Genomic DNA, 12100 nt, shown 5'->3' with positions numbered 1-12100 from the left:
TTGTGAGCATAAAATTTTACAGCATCAAAAAAAGGTTCAGTATTTTTATCCTGTAGAAAGCTCTGTGAATAGTCAAACTGGTAGCTAACTGGGATTTCTCCTCTCCTACAAGATGAGAGAGGCTGTTAGATTTCAAAAATGCTTTCCATGCAAAGATTGGCTTTGTGGAAATTTTTTTCAATATCAGTTTGGTAATGTGGAAAGCTCAGATGTGAATTAAAGATGATTTCACACAATATGGTTATAATGACAAGCCTGATATTTGAGATAAAACAATCGGGGAAAATGTACCTTATATAACAAGGTTAAAGGAATTAAGAATGTCTCGCCTAGAGGAGAAAAGACTTTGAGAAAATTTTAAAACATCAGAAAAATATATATGTAATTATATTTTTCAGATGATCATAGTAGATTCCGTTTTCATTTAGGACAGGACAAAAATGTGTTGTCAGAAGGCATTCAGCTTACCACAAGAACTGTGGGGTCTCTGGGAATTTCAAGGAAAGAGGATCAGGCATCTTTTCTGGGGAGGGGTTGAATAGACACCTTTTTAAGTGCCCTTTAGATTCTCTGCTGATGTGAGATTTCAATCAACTGTGGCTGTTACAGAGTCAGAGTTTATATTCTGGGTAAGATCTGTGCTTGATTTAAAGGAGGAAAGGTGGTTATGCTGGTCAGAGACCAGAACTATTAATAATTAGCTCTTTGCTGCAACTTTCCGTTTCTGCTTGTTAGGCAGGGTCATTTATCAGTGACCAATTAGTTTAAATATTGTCTTTCTTTTACCATGAATTACAAACAGGTTAGACTCACCAACCAACAATTGTTTTTAACACCTGCCTGTTAGAAACAAGGAGGCTGTGCCTTACTTTCAGGTGTAGAGAACATGCATTAATTTTACTCCTAAGGGATTGGTAAAAACCATCCCATGCTTTCTTCTTTAAGTATATTCAATGTGTCTCCTTTCCATTCTTCTTTTCCATGCCATCCACTCCGGCTTAAGATTTCTGTTGCATCAAACCATACTGCTCCAAAAGTTTTCTAAATGACTCCAAAGTCTTAAAATAATTTTCTAGGGGCCTGTAGTTTTCATACAGTGTAATGGAAATGAAGCCTTTTGGAATGGTGCAACTCAGGGTAGCCTTGTGATATCCCCTTCACCAGTCTTGCATAGTTCTATACAATTAATCCTACCAAAATGTTTTTCGCACTGTGTTAGTCTGTTGTTTAAGAATCTTCATATTTCTCCTTTGCTTATTAGCTAAAATCAGAGCTTCTATTTGGAAATCTAGCTGCCTGCCTCATAGATTATTTTCACTTTATTTTGTGCACCCCCCCCCACTTCCTAATATGAGGACTACTCATCTTCCTCGACTTTTCAGATTCTGAACTTCATTCCCAAAGACTTTCCTGGTCTATAAGGAACATGGTTCACAAATACCTCCTCCCATTTTAAATATGGTGAGGGAAGGTATAGAGAAAGGAAACTAGACTCTGTGGGTCAGGGGCTCGCCACACCATCCCATTTAATCCTCTTTCCAGATGTACGACATCCTAATTGCCATACCAGTTTGTCAGAAGAAATAGCTTCAGAGAGATCAAATCATTTAGCTGAACTTATACCCCTCTTAGAGTTGGTATTTGAATGTGGGTTTACCTAATTCTAGAACTTTTTATATTTGGTTATCATTATGCCCTTTCTATATTTGTTTATGTCTAGCAACAGTATATGTGCTGCTGGAGCGAGCACATGTTTATGTCTAGCAACAGGTCAGGTTATATTGTCTTTGGTTTTACTTGGGTTATGACAAAATGTGGTCTAGAGCAGCCCCCAAACAGAAAGCTTCCTGCTTTCTCACGTAGGCTCCTGGGGACATTTCTCTCCTTTGTCTATCTCACTGCAGGGTTATAGTTGGAACAATGTTAACCCTTACAGTTCACCTAGATAAAGTAGTCATTGTGATAATCAGTGATGTATGTCAGATAACTAAATCTCTGTCCTGCTCCCAAATGTTGTTTTATCCTCTGGTGGACTGTCGTTGAAGAGCAAACCAGAAGGCTTACCAACAAGTGGACAAATTGTCAGATCTAAAACTAATCTGTTTTTATTCACTCTGTTTCCTGGTAGAGGACTGAACACCATGAGGGTTGTTAACTATGAAGTAATCATGGTTTGTGGGGGAGAAAGAGAACTGAAAGCATCCCATCCTCCCCCAGCTAGATGAAATAATCAGGCCAAATTACTCAAGAATTCTCTGAAGTCAGTTTCTTGTTTTTCTTGATTATCTTCCATGAAGTAGAGTATGCTCAAACTCTGCCCCCTCTTGTTCTATAAAATCTGGGAGTAGGTAGAAATGGTTCCATTTTTGTGTGTGCTAATTTTATTTTTTTTTAAGACTTTATTTATATATTTGACAGACAGAGATCACAAGTAGGCAGAGAGGCAGGCAGAGAGAGAGAAGGGAAAGCAGGCTCCCTGCTGAGCAGAGAGCCCAATGCAGGGCTCAATCCCAGGACCCTGGGATCATGACACAAGCCAAAGGCAGAGGCTTTAACCCATTGAGCCACCCAGGCACCCCAAGTGTGTGCTAATTTTAAAAGAGGAGTCTCAACCATTCTGATGTCATGGTGTCCATTCATGTTGTAATTTCGCATCTCATCCGGGATTGGAGGCAGCTATTAGGGCAAGCTCCTAGTGGTCGGTGGGAATCAGGGTGAAGCAAGGAGCTTATGTGTAGTTCCACCTTGTGAAGACATACATTCTAAAACCTCATTACAGTTTCATGTTGACATCCATAATGTAAGCAGTGAACCCTCAATTGTGTAGGTAAAAGGCAGTTTGAAGCATGCTCCCAAGACATTATGTAGAATTTAGAGTGTAGAATTTGTTGCTTTTCATTGATGGGTGGGAGGTCAGATTTTTAAGTTTCCTGTGTCTCTGTTAACTTTGGTTTCCATTTCTCTTAGCATTTTAGGAAATTGAAGAAAATGAGATTTAGTTAATGTGTTACAGAGGTATTCTAATAAAGGATTTGGAACAGTAGACTGGAATTAGGACACTATGCTTTTTGCTTGTTCTGAGCCAGTGACATGACCTTGAACAAATAATTTAAAATCTCTGGGTCTTCAGCATTTCCTCATTTATTTTTAAAATGTTGCTCTCCTATGTAAACTTCGATGATTCAGTCATTGCTTTGCATTCATTTTTCTTTTTTGCTCCTACCTATTAAAATAATGATCCTTAAACATTCATTTTAAAAGAGCATGGGCGGATATTTATCTTCCTTCCTTCCTTCCTACCTTCCATCTGTCTTTCTTTCCTTCCTTCCTTTTTCTTCTTTTCTGACATGCTTTCTGTTTAAGAACGCATTGTACTAGTTTCCATTAAAACTTGAGTTTTAGTATGTTAACTATACTATAATTAAAATTAAAAACTTAATAAAAAAGGGGGGAAAAAGCTTGAATTGTGGCTCACTCAGTAGGTTGCTAATTATGTTTGGTTGGTATACAAAACTGAAGGTACCTTTTTACCCATATGGCTCATAAGAGCAGTAATCATACTGAAAGTCTTTATTTTCACAGTAACATTAATAATTATGATTCACAAGGCAATTAATAGATTTTTTTTGTCTTCAGACCAGTCTGTAATGGAATGTACTTTCATATACAGTACATACCATTTTCTTCTTTACTTTCAGGGAATACATAGACTGGGGTGGGGATGATACAATGCAAATGCTTTTGTAGTTTTTCATCTCTGTAGGAATATATGCAATTCATGTGACATTGAGGCTTTATTTTAAGAGGTGCAGTCTGGAAGAGTGAACACCAATGTGTATTAGTGGGCTGTGACTGTGACCGTAGGGAGGATTCCCACCCCCCAATTCTGTGACCTCCTCTGTGCTAGAAGGAGGTTAAACTAAATTATTTTTGGTAATAATTATAATTGCTAACATTTCTTGCATACCTGCACATATGTACCACCTGCTGAGATAGATTCTGCTATCACCCTGCCCCATTTAAAGATAAATTAGAAGACACCTGGGTGGCTCAGTCAGTTAAGCGTCCAACTCTTTGATTTCAGCTCAGGTCGTGATCTCAGAGTCATGAGATCAAGCCTCACATTGGGCTTCTTGTTCATTGTGGAGTCTGCTTGTCCCTCTCCCTCAAGTGTGTGCTCCTTCACCTGCTCACGTGTCCTCTTTCTCTAAAATAAGTAAATGAGGGGCGCCTGGGTGGCTCAGTGGGTTAAGCCTCTGCCTTCAGCTCAGGTCATGATCCCAGGGTTCTGGGATGGAGTCGCGCATGGGGCTCTCTGCTCAGCGGGGAGCCTGCTTCCCCTCTCTCTCTGCCTGCCTCTCTGCCTACTTGTGATCTCTCTCTCTGTCAAATAAGTAAATAAAATCTTTTTAAAAAAATGAAATAAGTAAATAAACTCTTTAAAAAAAAAAAGGTAAAATGTAATCAAGATGACCTATCCACTCCCTGCCTCTGAAACTCATGATTTGACCACTTTAGTTCACCACCTTCCATTTTATGCAGTTTATGATCCTGTGACTTTCTAATACAGTAGTATCTATGTTAATGTTCAGAATCTCAAAATACTGCCCATATCAGCTGCTTCAGTATTCCTATGTAAATCTTTTTACACCTCATGCTGTATCACTGTGTATACTTCTGACACTTACCACTGTTTCTAAATAACTTTAAAATACTCTGTACTTATATTCACAACACTCTAGAAAGAAGGTCAGGCAAGTAAGTGTAATACAAATGAGAAGGGAGATTCGGCAGGTGCTGTTGAGGTGGTGAGCTGGCAGAACCAAACCTAGAATCCACTTCCTGGCTGTTCCTGCTTCAGAAGACTGTGCACCGACAATGATAGCTGTGAAAGGTTTGGGGGGACAAAAAAGAATAAAGTCAGTTAAAGGCTCTATCAGATTACTACTGAGAAAATATTAGTAATTGTAGAGATTATATTATATAATATTCCTTACTGTGCCTGTGCCTTTCCATCTGTTACCATGAATAGATTGTCGCAGCTTTTATCCAAGGCATGCCTCTTTACTTGGATGCTGGGTCCCATCCCTTCCCTTCTACTCGGGAGCTTTGCTCTTGAATTTCCTTATGTCTCTTTTGTAACACCAACTTCTACCTTTTTGCCAGATCTTCATCTTCATCTTCTTCTTCTTCTTCTTCTTCTTCTCCTTCTCCTTCTCCTTCTTCTCCTTCTCCTTCTTCTCCTTCTTCTCCTCCTTCTCCTCCTCCTCCTCCTCCTTCTTTTTTTTTTTTTAAGGGAGCATGAGTGGGGCGGGAGAGAGGCAGAAGAAGAAAGAATCCTAAGTAGGCTCTATGCCCAGTGTGGAGCCCAATGTAGGGCTCAGTCTCACCACCATAAGAGCGTAACTTGATCCAAAATCAAGAGTTAGATGGCTTAACTGACTGGGCTACCCAGGTTGCCCTACCAGATCATTCTTAGAAGAGGGCAGTCATATTATATCTCTCATCAGAAGCAGGGGCTTGCATGGAGCACTGGGTGTGGTAAAAAAAATAATGAATAATGTTTTTCTGAAAATAAATAAATTGGAAAAAAAAAAAAAAAAAGAAGCAGGGGAAAAACCCTTCCGAGATTCTGTATTCTCCCTTAGTTTTGTCACATTTATCAATTTCCCTTGATAGTAAAACTCCACAGAATTTTCTGTGCTTCTTTAACCACTTCCTTGTCCCTCATCTCTTCAGGCTGGTTGCTTGGGATGCTATACAACCACTTCACCCAAATGTTTCATTTTCTCTCCCCAGCAACTTCCCTGTTGTCAAGCGGCCAGTTTCCAGTCCTCATTTTACTGGACCTCCCATCACCTGACCCAGTGGTTCATTCTTTCCTTCTTGAAACTTTTCTTTACTGAATTTTCAGAGTACCCAGGTCTGAAAATCTCCCTGGGAACCTCTCCATCTCTATTGCTAACTTCTCTTCTACTTCTGCACTTCCAGCTGTTAGAAGGCTTCCGGACTCAGTCTTTGGACCTCTGCTCTGGCTTTACTCATCCCCAGATGATGTCCTCCCTCCTCAGCGCACAGATAGCATCCTGTCATCCTATGCTGATGATCGTGAATCTGTATGGTTAGCCTCCAGCTCTCTCCTGAGTTACTGGGTCATACAATTAATTGCCTACTTAATTTTGCTTGGGTGGCTTTTTAGGCATTTCAGATATATCATGGCTAAAACAAATTGTCTTTTTCAGGCTGAGTATCGTATTGTACCGGACTCACGCTTCTGTGTTGATATAAGATGATAAAATGCATACATGATAAGATGACATGAGGTGAATGATGTAGGCACTGAGGTAGCGCTAAGCTATGACTGACCTGAAAACTCATTGGGAGGAGGATCATCTGCTTCTGGGACTACAGGTCACTCTGGAATACAGAACCACAGATGAGGGAGGAATGGTTGTAGGTAACTGTTGGAAAATACTCTATAGCATGGGACCATTAGAAATGGAGTAACTGACTAGTTACTTACATGTGTTTTAGTTTTGGAAATACACTTTAGCAAAGTTTTATATTCACAGAGAAGTGGAAGGTTAATTTCTTTTTTTTTGCCATTTTAAGCCTCTGCATGGAAATACTACCATATTATACACAGGCCTTGTAGGTATCATGTAATATATTGCTTTAACCAATACAAAAATCAAGGCTGTTAATCACCAAAGAACTAATTGATCTTTAGCATTGAGTGCTTATTTCCAAAATAGAAAAAGGTCAAACCATTTCTTAAAATCTTAGAGGTATTTTTTCCTCATATTTGTTTCTGTGTAGTGATTTAGTTGTTGGGCAAGGGTTGTTCTAATTTTATTTTATTTTATTTTTTTAGTTTTATCATTGATTTTTCTCACCTAAGAAGAGCTCTTGGTAGTACAGTAAGTTTGTTAGTCTCAAAGTAGATAACTAGTGAATTTTCTTGATACACAGCATAAACTCATACTGAAATAACCTGAAAATCATAGTCTGCTAAAGACACTGCTTAGAAATAAATGAAAGATCCACCCTCCCGTTACTAAATTACTTTTTTTTAAAACTGTTTCAATCAATGGAAATAGATATTGCTTTATTTGAAGTAGTGTGTTTTTTTTTTTTTAACAATTTTTATTTTATTTGGCAGAAAGAGAAAGATCACAAGTAGGCAGAGAGGCAGGCAGAGAGAGGGAGAAGCAGGCTCCCTGCTCAGCAGAGAGCCCTATGCAGGGCTCGATCCCAGGACCCTGAGATCATGACCTGAGCCGAAGGCAGAGGCTTTAACCCACTGCGCCACCGTGGCGCCCCTGAGGTAGTGTTTTTAATGCTTATAAGCCTTATTTTTAAGATTAGATGACTCACAGATTTTAATAGCCCTGTCAGTCACTTCATAAACAAGTCTTTTCAGCAGAGAAATAATGATTAGAATGAAAATAAAGATACCAAACCATTTATATTATAAGCACTGAACTGTAAAAATTATCTATCTGTAGGGAGTGTCAAATTAGATTCAAATACAGGAAGACAATACTATCAAACTCTAATGTGATTTTATTGATAGCATATCTGCAGACATCATGCATAGCTTCAAATTATCTTAAAATACTTCCATATTCAATATATATATAGGGCACCACTGTCTTAGCATTGTAGTTATGTTGGCCCAAGGGCCATTAAACTCTTTATTATTATTATACAAAAACCCAGTGATGGTCTTAGTAGGTAAAAGATACTGCCTTCTGGTTTTAAAGTTCATATACCATTTTGCTTCCTATAGTCGAAGGTAGTTGCTACCATTACCATGTCTTGACTATTTCTGTTACCTTCTGTATGAGTGCAGTCCTCACACAGAAATTCCTGGAAGACTACAGCTGTCATGTTGACTAGGGTTTATGCTGTGAAATTAGTTTACTTTCGTAATTGGGTAAAGCTCACATAAACCAAAGCATTTTACCAGGGAAATTGGACATGTTGTACTGGTTGTAGACAAGAAATGGGACACATGTTAATATATCTGACAAGATTTATCAAAATTCACCTCCCATTTAAAAATTATTTTGAAGTTGACTTGGTAGCTTCTCTTGGTGTTCCTCTCTGTGGTTGAAATCTGGTTTTCTGCAAGATCAAAGTACTGTGGTTGTAGTAAGAACACAGAACTTGCAGTTAGAAGATCGGATTGCAGTCCAGAGCCTGCTCTTCACCTGTATCATGGCCTTAGGACCTCTGACTCTTATTTGCCTTGCCTATAAAATAGAAATAAAGGCCCCCCAAACAGAATAGTGTAAGAAGAGTCAACGTAGGAAACATGCTGTTATACTGATTGTACAGTCATCAGAATTCTTAGAAATACGATTTTTTCTTAATAATCAAGCCTCTTGCTGTGTTTCCAGGTTATCTTGCTCAGCTTTTATGATGATTACATAATATGTAGATGTCAAAATGACAGGAGATTGAGCTAAATCTGTATGACCCCATAACACAAATTGCTTCTTTGACCAAAGAGTTCACTGAACCCCAATTTTTACATAATTGAAGAGTGTAGTTAGTTGTGTTGAATCAAGGAAGTTTTAGGTTATTTATGACCTTGAAGTACTTTTATCTTCTAAAACTTAAAGCCAGAACACCCTGACCATGGAAAAGATGCTAAATTCTGTAACCACACTAGAATAGCGAATTATAGCCCGATACAAAGACACTTTGAAGAGTTTATTTATAGTAATAGGAATCAACTCTGTGTTCTTAGTGGTTTGTTATTTTATTTTATTATTTACTGTTGCTATGAAACACGTAAACCAGATTTAAAGAACAAACTCATATTTTCAGCAGAACGAAAACTAAGAAAAAAAAAAACATGAGAAGGAGGGAATATCTAGGGTTTGGCTTGAATAGCCACATCATTGATAGAAGTAGTTGTTCTGACGACACACTGAAACATTATAAAATAAACTCCAATCTGTAACATTACTGAGTCTTTAATAAATAGACATTTTCAAAATAAATAGGTTAAGGAGTAGCAATTATATTTCTTTGTAATAGAGATTTCAAACCAGTAGATTCTAATTATTGAATCTCTTCTGAAAGAGAAAAATATGTGAAACTTGGCATGGGATCAGATTAAAGAACAGACCGGTAGATGTTAGCTATTTGTGAAGGAGTAAATGTAGGACTGCCTTAGACAAAGTCCCTCCTTGAGAATTTCACTGTTCTGAGTATTTGGTAAATTTGCTGTGTCTTCTGCAAGGGCAAATACAATGTGATAGAACTATCTGTAGGTAATCATCATCTGTAATCTGGAGAATGAGAAAAGAATAAAGACTTACTATGGTAGCCCCCCTCCCCATTCTGTGCTTAGAAGAGAACATCTTTGGGAACAAGCCATCAGTTCAGAAAGAATTGATCCCGAACTGCAGCCTAGAGAGACTTTGCCTTCTGCCTCCTGGCCAATTCCCACTTTTTTTTTTTTTTTAATTAAAAATTTATTTACTGGCTTTACTGCTAGAAATGAATGTTTTAAATGCCACTTTTTTTTTTTTTAAAATGCCACTACCCTGCCTAAGAACCTGTATAAACCTCATTTATGAAACTATTCTTCACCATCCTGGGTCCTCCATAACCTGACCTCCGCCTACCTTCCCACCACAGGTTGTTTACTTATTTATTACACTGAATTCCATTCCCCAGAGGATGGAGGGAATCCCAGGAGAACACTTACAGTGAAATGATGGGTAGATATGTTTAGAAGTGATGGCAGAGCTATGGAAATACAGAAGGAAAGAGCAGAAGGTTGAGACTGGGGGGGAAAACTCAGATGTACCGGCCACATCTGCTGTAACAGAGGTTAAAGTTGAGTTCTGCACTGCTGTATGTCACTGCTCTGTCCCCTCCAGTGTGCATATGCTCTGGTATCAGCTCTTCTCACTATGCTGTGTTTGCTAGCACTTGTGCGCACATGTGTATATGTGCTTTTGCTCACCATCTTTCCACATACTGTGCATTATTCAGAGCTCATCTCAAATCCATTTCCCACCTTCCCCGAGGTCTTCTATTTCAGTTCAAGCCTTTTCAGTACTTGCAGTTTGACTCCTATAGCAATGACACTCACTGCAGTAGTGGGAGCTTTTCATTACTCATCTTTTATGTGGTCAAAATTATATTTTAGGCTAAGGGTACGTGGGTGGCTCAGTCAGTTGGGCATCTGCCTTTAGTTCAGGTTGTGATCTCGGGGTCCTGGGATCAAGTCCTGAGTCGGACTCTTTGCTTATCAGGGAGTCTGCTTCTCCCTCTTCCTCTGTGCTTTCTCTCTCAAGTAAATAAATAAAATTTTCAAAAAAAATTATGTTTTAAGCCATATTTTTCAAGTAGATTTTAGGTATTCTGAGAGATTTTTATATATCTAAACTTGTGTATCAGTGACTTCCTTCATTTACATTATCACTCAGTAATGCCTATGCAACCACCATTTTTAAAGAACATACTTTAACTAAAAAGATTCAACTCAATAATTGTCTTACACGTCATACTGCTAACTTGAAAATACATGTAGTTGCTATTAGAGTTAGCAAAAATATGCACTATAAAAAGGGTCTCTAAATTCATAGTAATTATCATCTCTGTGACTTATTTTATAAAACTCTGTTTGTACCTCTTCCCTTTATCTGCTTCACATATCCCCCAACCCACCTATTCTCTGCCAACCACTTATTTGTTTTGTTTTTAAGAGTCGTGTTTTTAGTTTGTGTTTTAGATACCACATACGAGGGAAATTATATGGTATTTGTCTTTCTCTGTATGACTTATTTCACTTAGCATAATACCTTCAAGATCCATCCGTGTTGTCTCAAATGGCAAGACCATGTTCTTTTTTATGCTCGAGTAATACTCTTGTATATTTATACATATAGCACATTTATAAAGAAGATAGATATCAATTCATGTAAGTTTTGTTACTATATGTGGTCTCAAAGATGACAAAAGCACAGTGACTATCGTTTGGGGAGAGATGAGAATGGAGGGATCTACCCAATTTTTTTTTCTTTTAATTAATTGAAAAAAATTTTTTTAGTTCAAAACCAGATTTTAAAAAATTCCAATTCAATTAGCCAATATATAGTAGTATATCATTAGGTCTTGATGTAGTGTTCAGTCATTGATTAGTTGCATATAACACCCAGTGCTCATCACATCACATGCTCTCCTTAATGTCCATCGCCCGGTTACCCCTCCCCCCCGCCCTTTCCACAACCATCAGTTTGTTTCCTGGAGTCCAGAATCTCTCATGGTTTGTCTCCCTCTCTGATTGCTGCTCATTCACTTTTCACTCTTTTCCCCTATTATCCTCTGCTCCAGTTTTTTATATTCCACATATGAGTGAAACCTTATGATAATTGTCATTCTATGCTTGACTTATTTCACTTAGCATAATACCCTCCAGTTCCATCCATGTCAGTGTAAAGGACAGGTATTCATTCTTTCTGATGGCTGAGTAATATTCCATTGTATATATGAACCACATCTTTATCCATTCATCTGTTGAAGGACATCTCCGCTCCTTCCACAGTTTGGCTATTGTGAACATTGCTGCTATGAACATTGGGGTGCACATGCCCCTTCTTTTCACTACATCCGTATCTTCGGGGCAAATACCCAGTAGTGCAATTGCTGGGTTGTACAGTAGCTCTATTTTTAACTTCTTGAGGAACCTCCATACTGTTTTCCAGAATGGCTCTACCAGCTTGCATTCCCACCAACAGTGTGAGAGGGTTCCCCTTTCTCCACATCCTCACCAACATTTGTTCCCTGTCTTGTTAATTTTAGCCTTTCTGACTGGTATAAGATGGTATCTCATTGTGGTTTTGATTTGTATTTCCTTGATGGCAAGTGATGAGGAGCATTTTTTCATATGTGTGTTGGCCATTTGTATGTCTTCTTTGGAGAAGTGTCTGATGATGTCTTCTGCCCATTTCTTGATGGATTGTTTTTTGGCTGTGGAGTTGATAAGTTCTTTATAGATCTTGGATACTAGCCCCCAGTTCTTTTTTTATGATCAAAGAAGTCCTTAGTTTTACAAGGCTGATAACTTTGGGCT

The 12100-nt window shown here is 38.3% G+C and overlaps 1 protein-coding gene across 1 annotated transcript in view; it reads left to right on the top strand.

Moving 5' to 3' along the window:
• The window catches only part of DDX10 (DEAD-box helicase 10), a 293705-nt gene that overhangs the window by 206332 nt on the left and 75273 nt on the right, over window positions 1-12100 (top strand). The gene's annotated exons all lie outside the window — the stretch shown is intronic.

This window comes from Neovison vison, chromosome 7 (genome assembly GCF_020171115.1).
Source record: "Neovison vison isolate M4711 chromosome 7, ASM_NN_V1, whole genome shotgun sequence".
Classification (NCBI taxonomy): domain Eukaryota; kingdom Metazoa; phylum Chordata; class Mammalia; order Carnivora; family Mustelidae; genus Neogale; species Neogale vison.
This window is presented reverse-complemented; position numbering and strand designations above follow the sequence as displayed.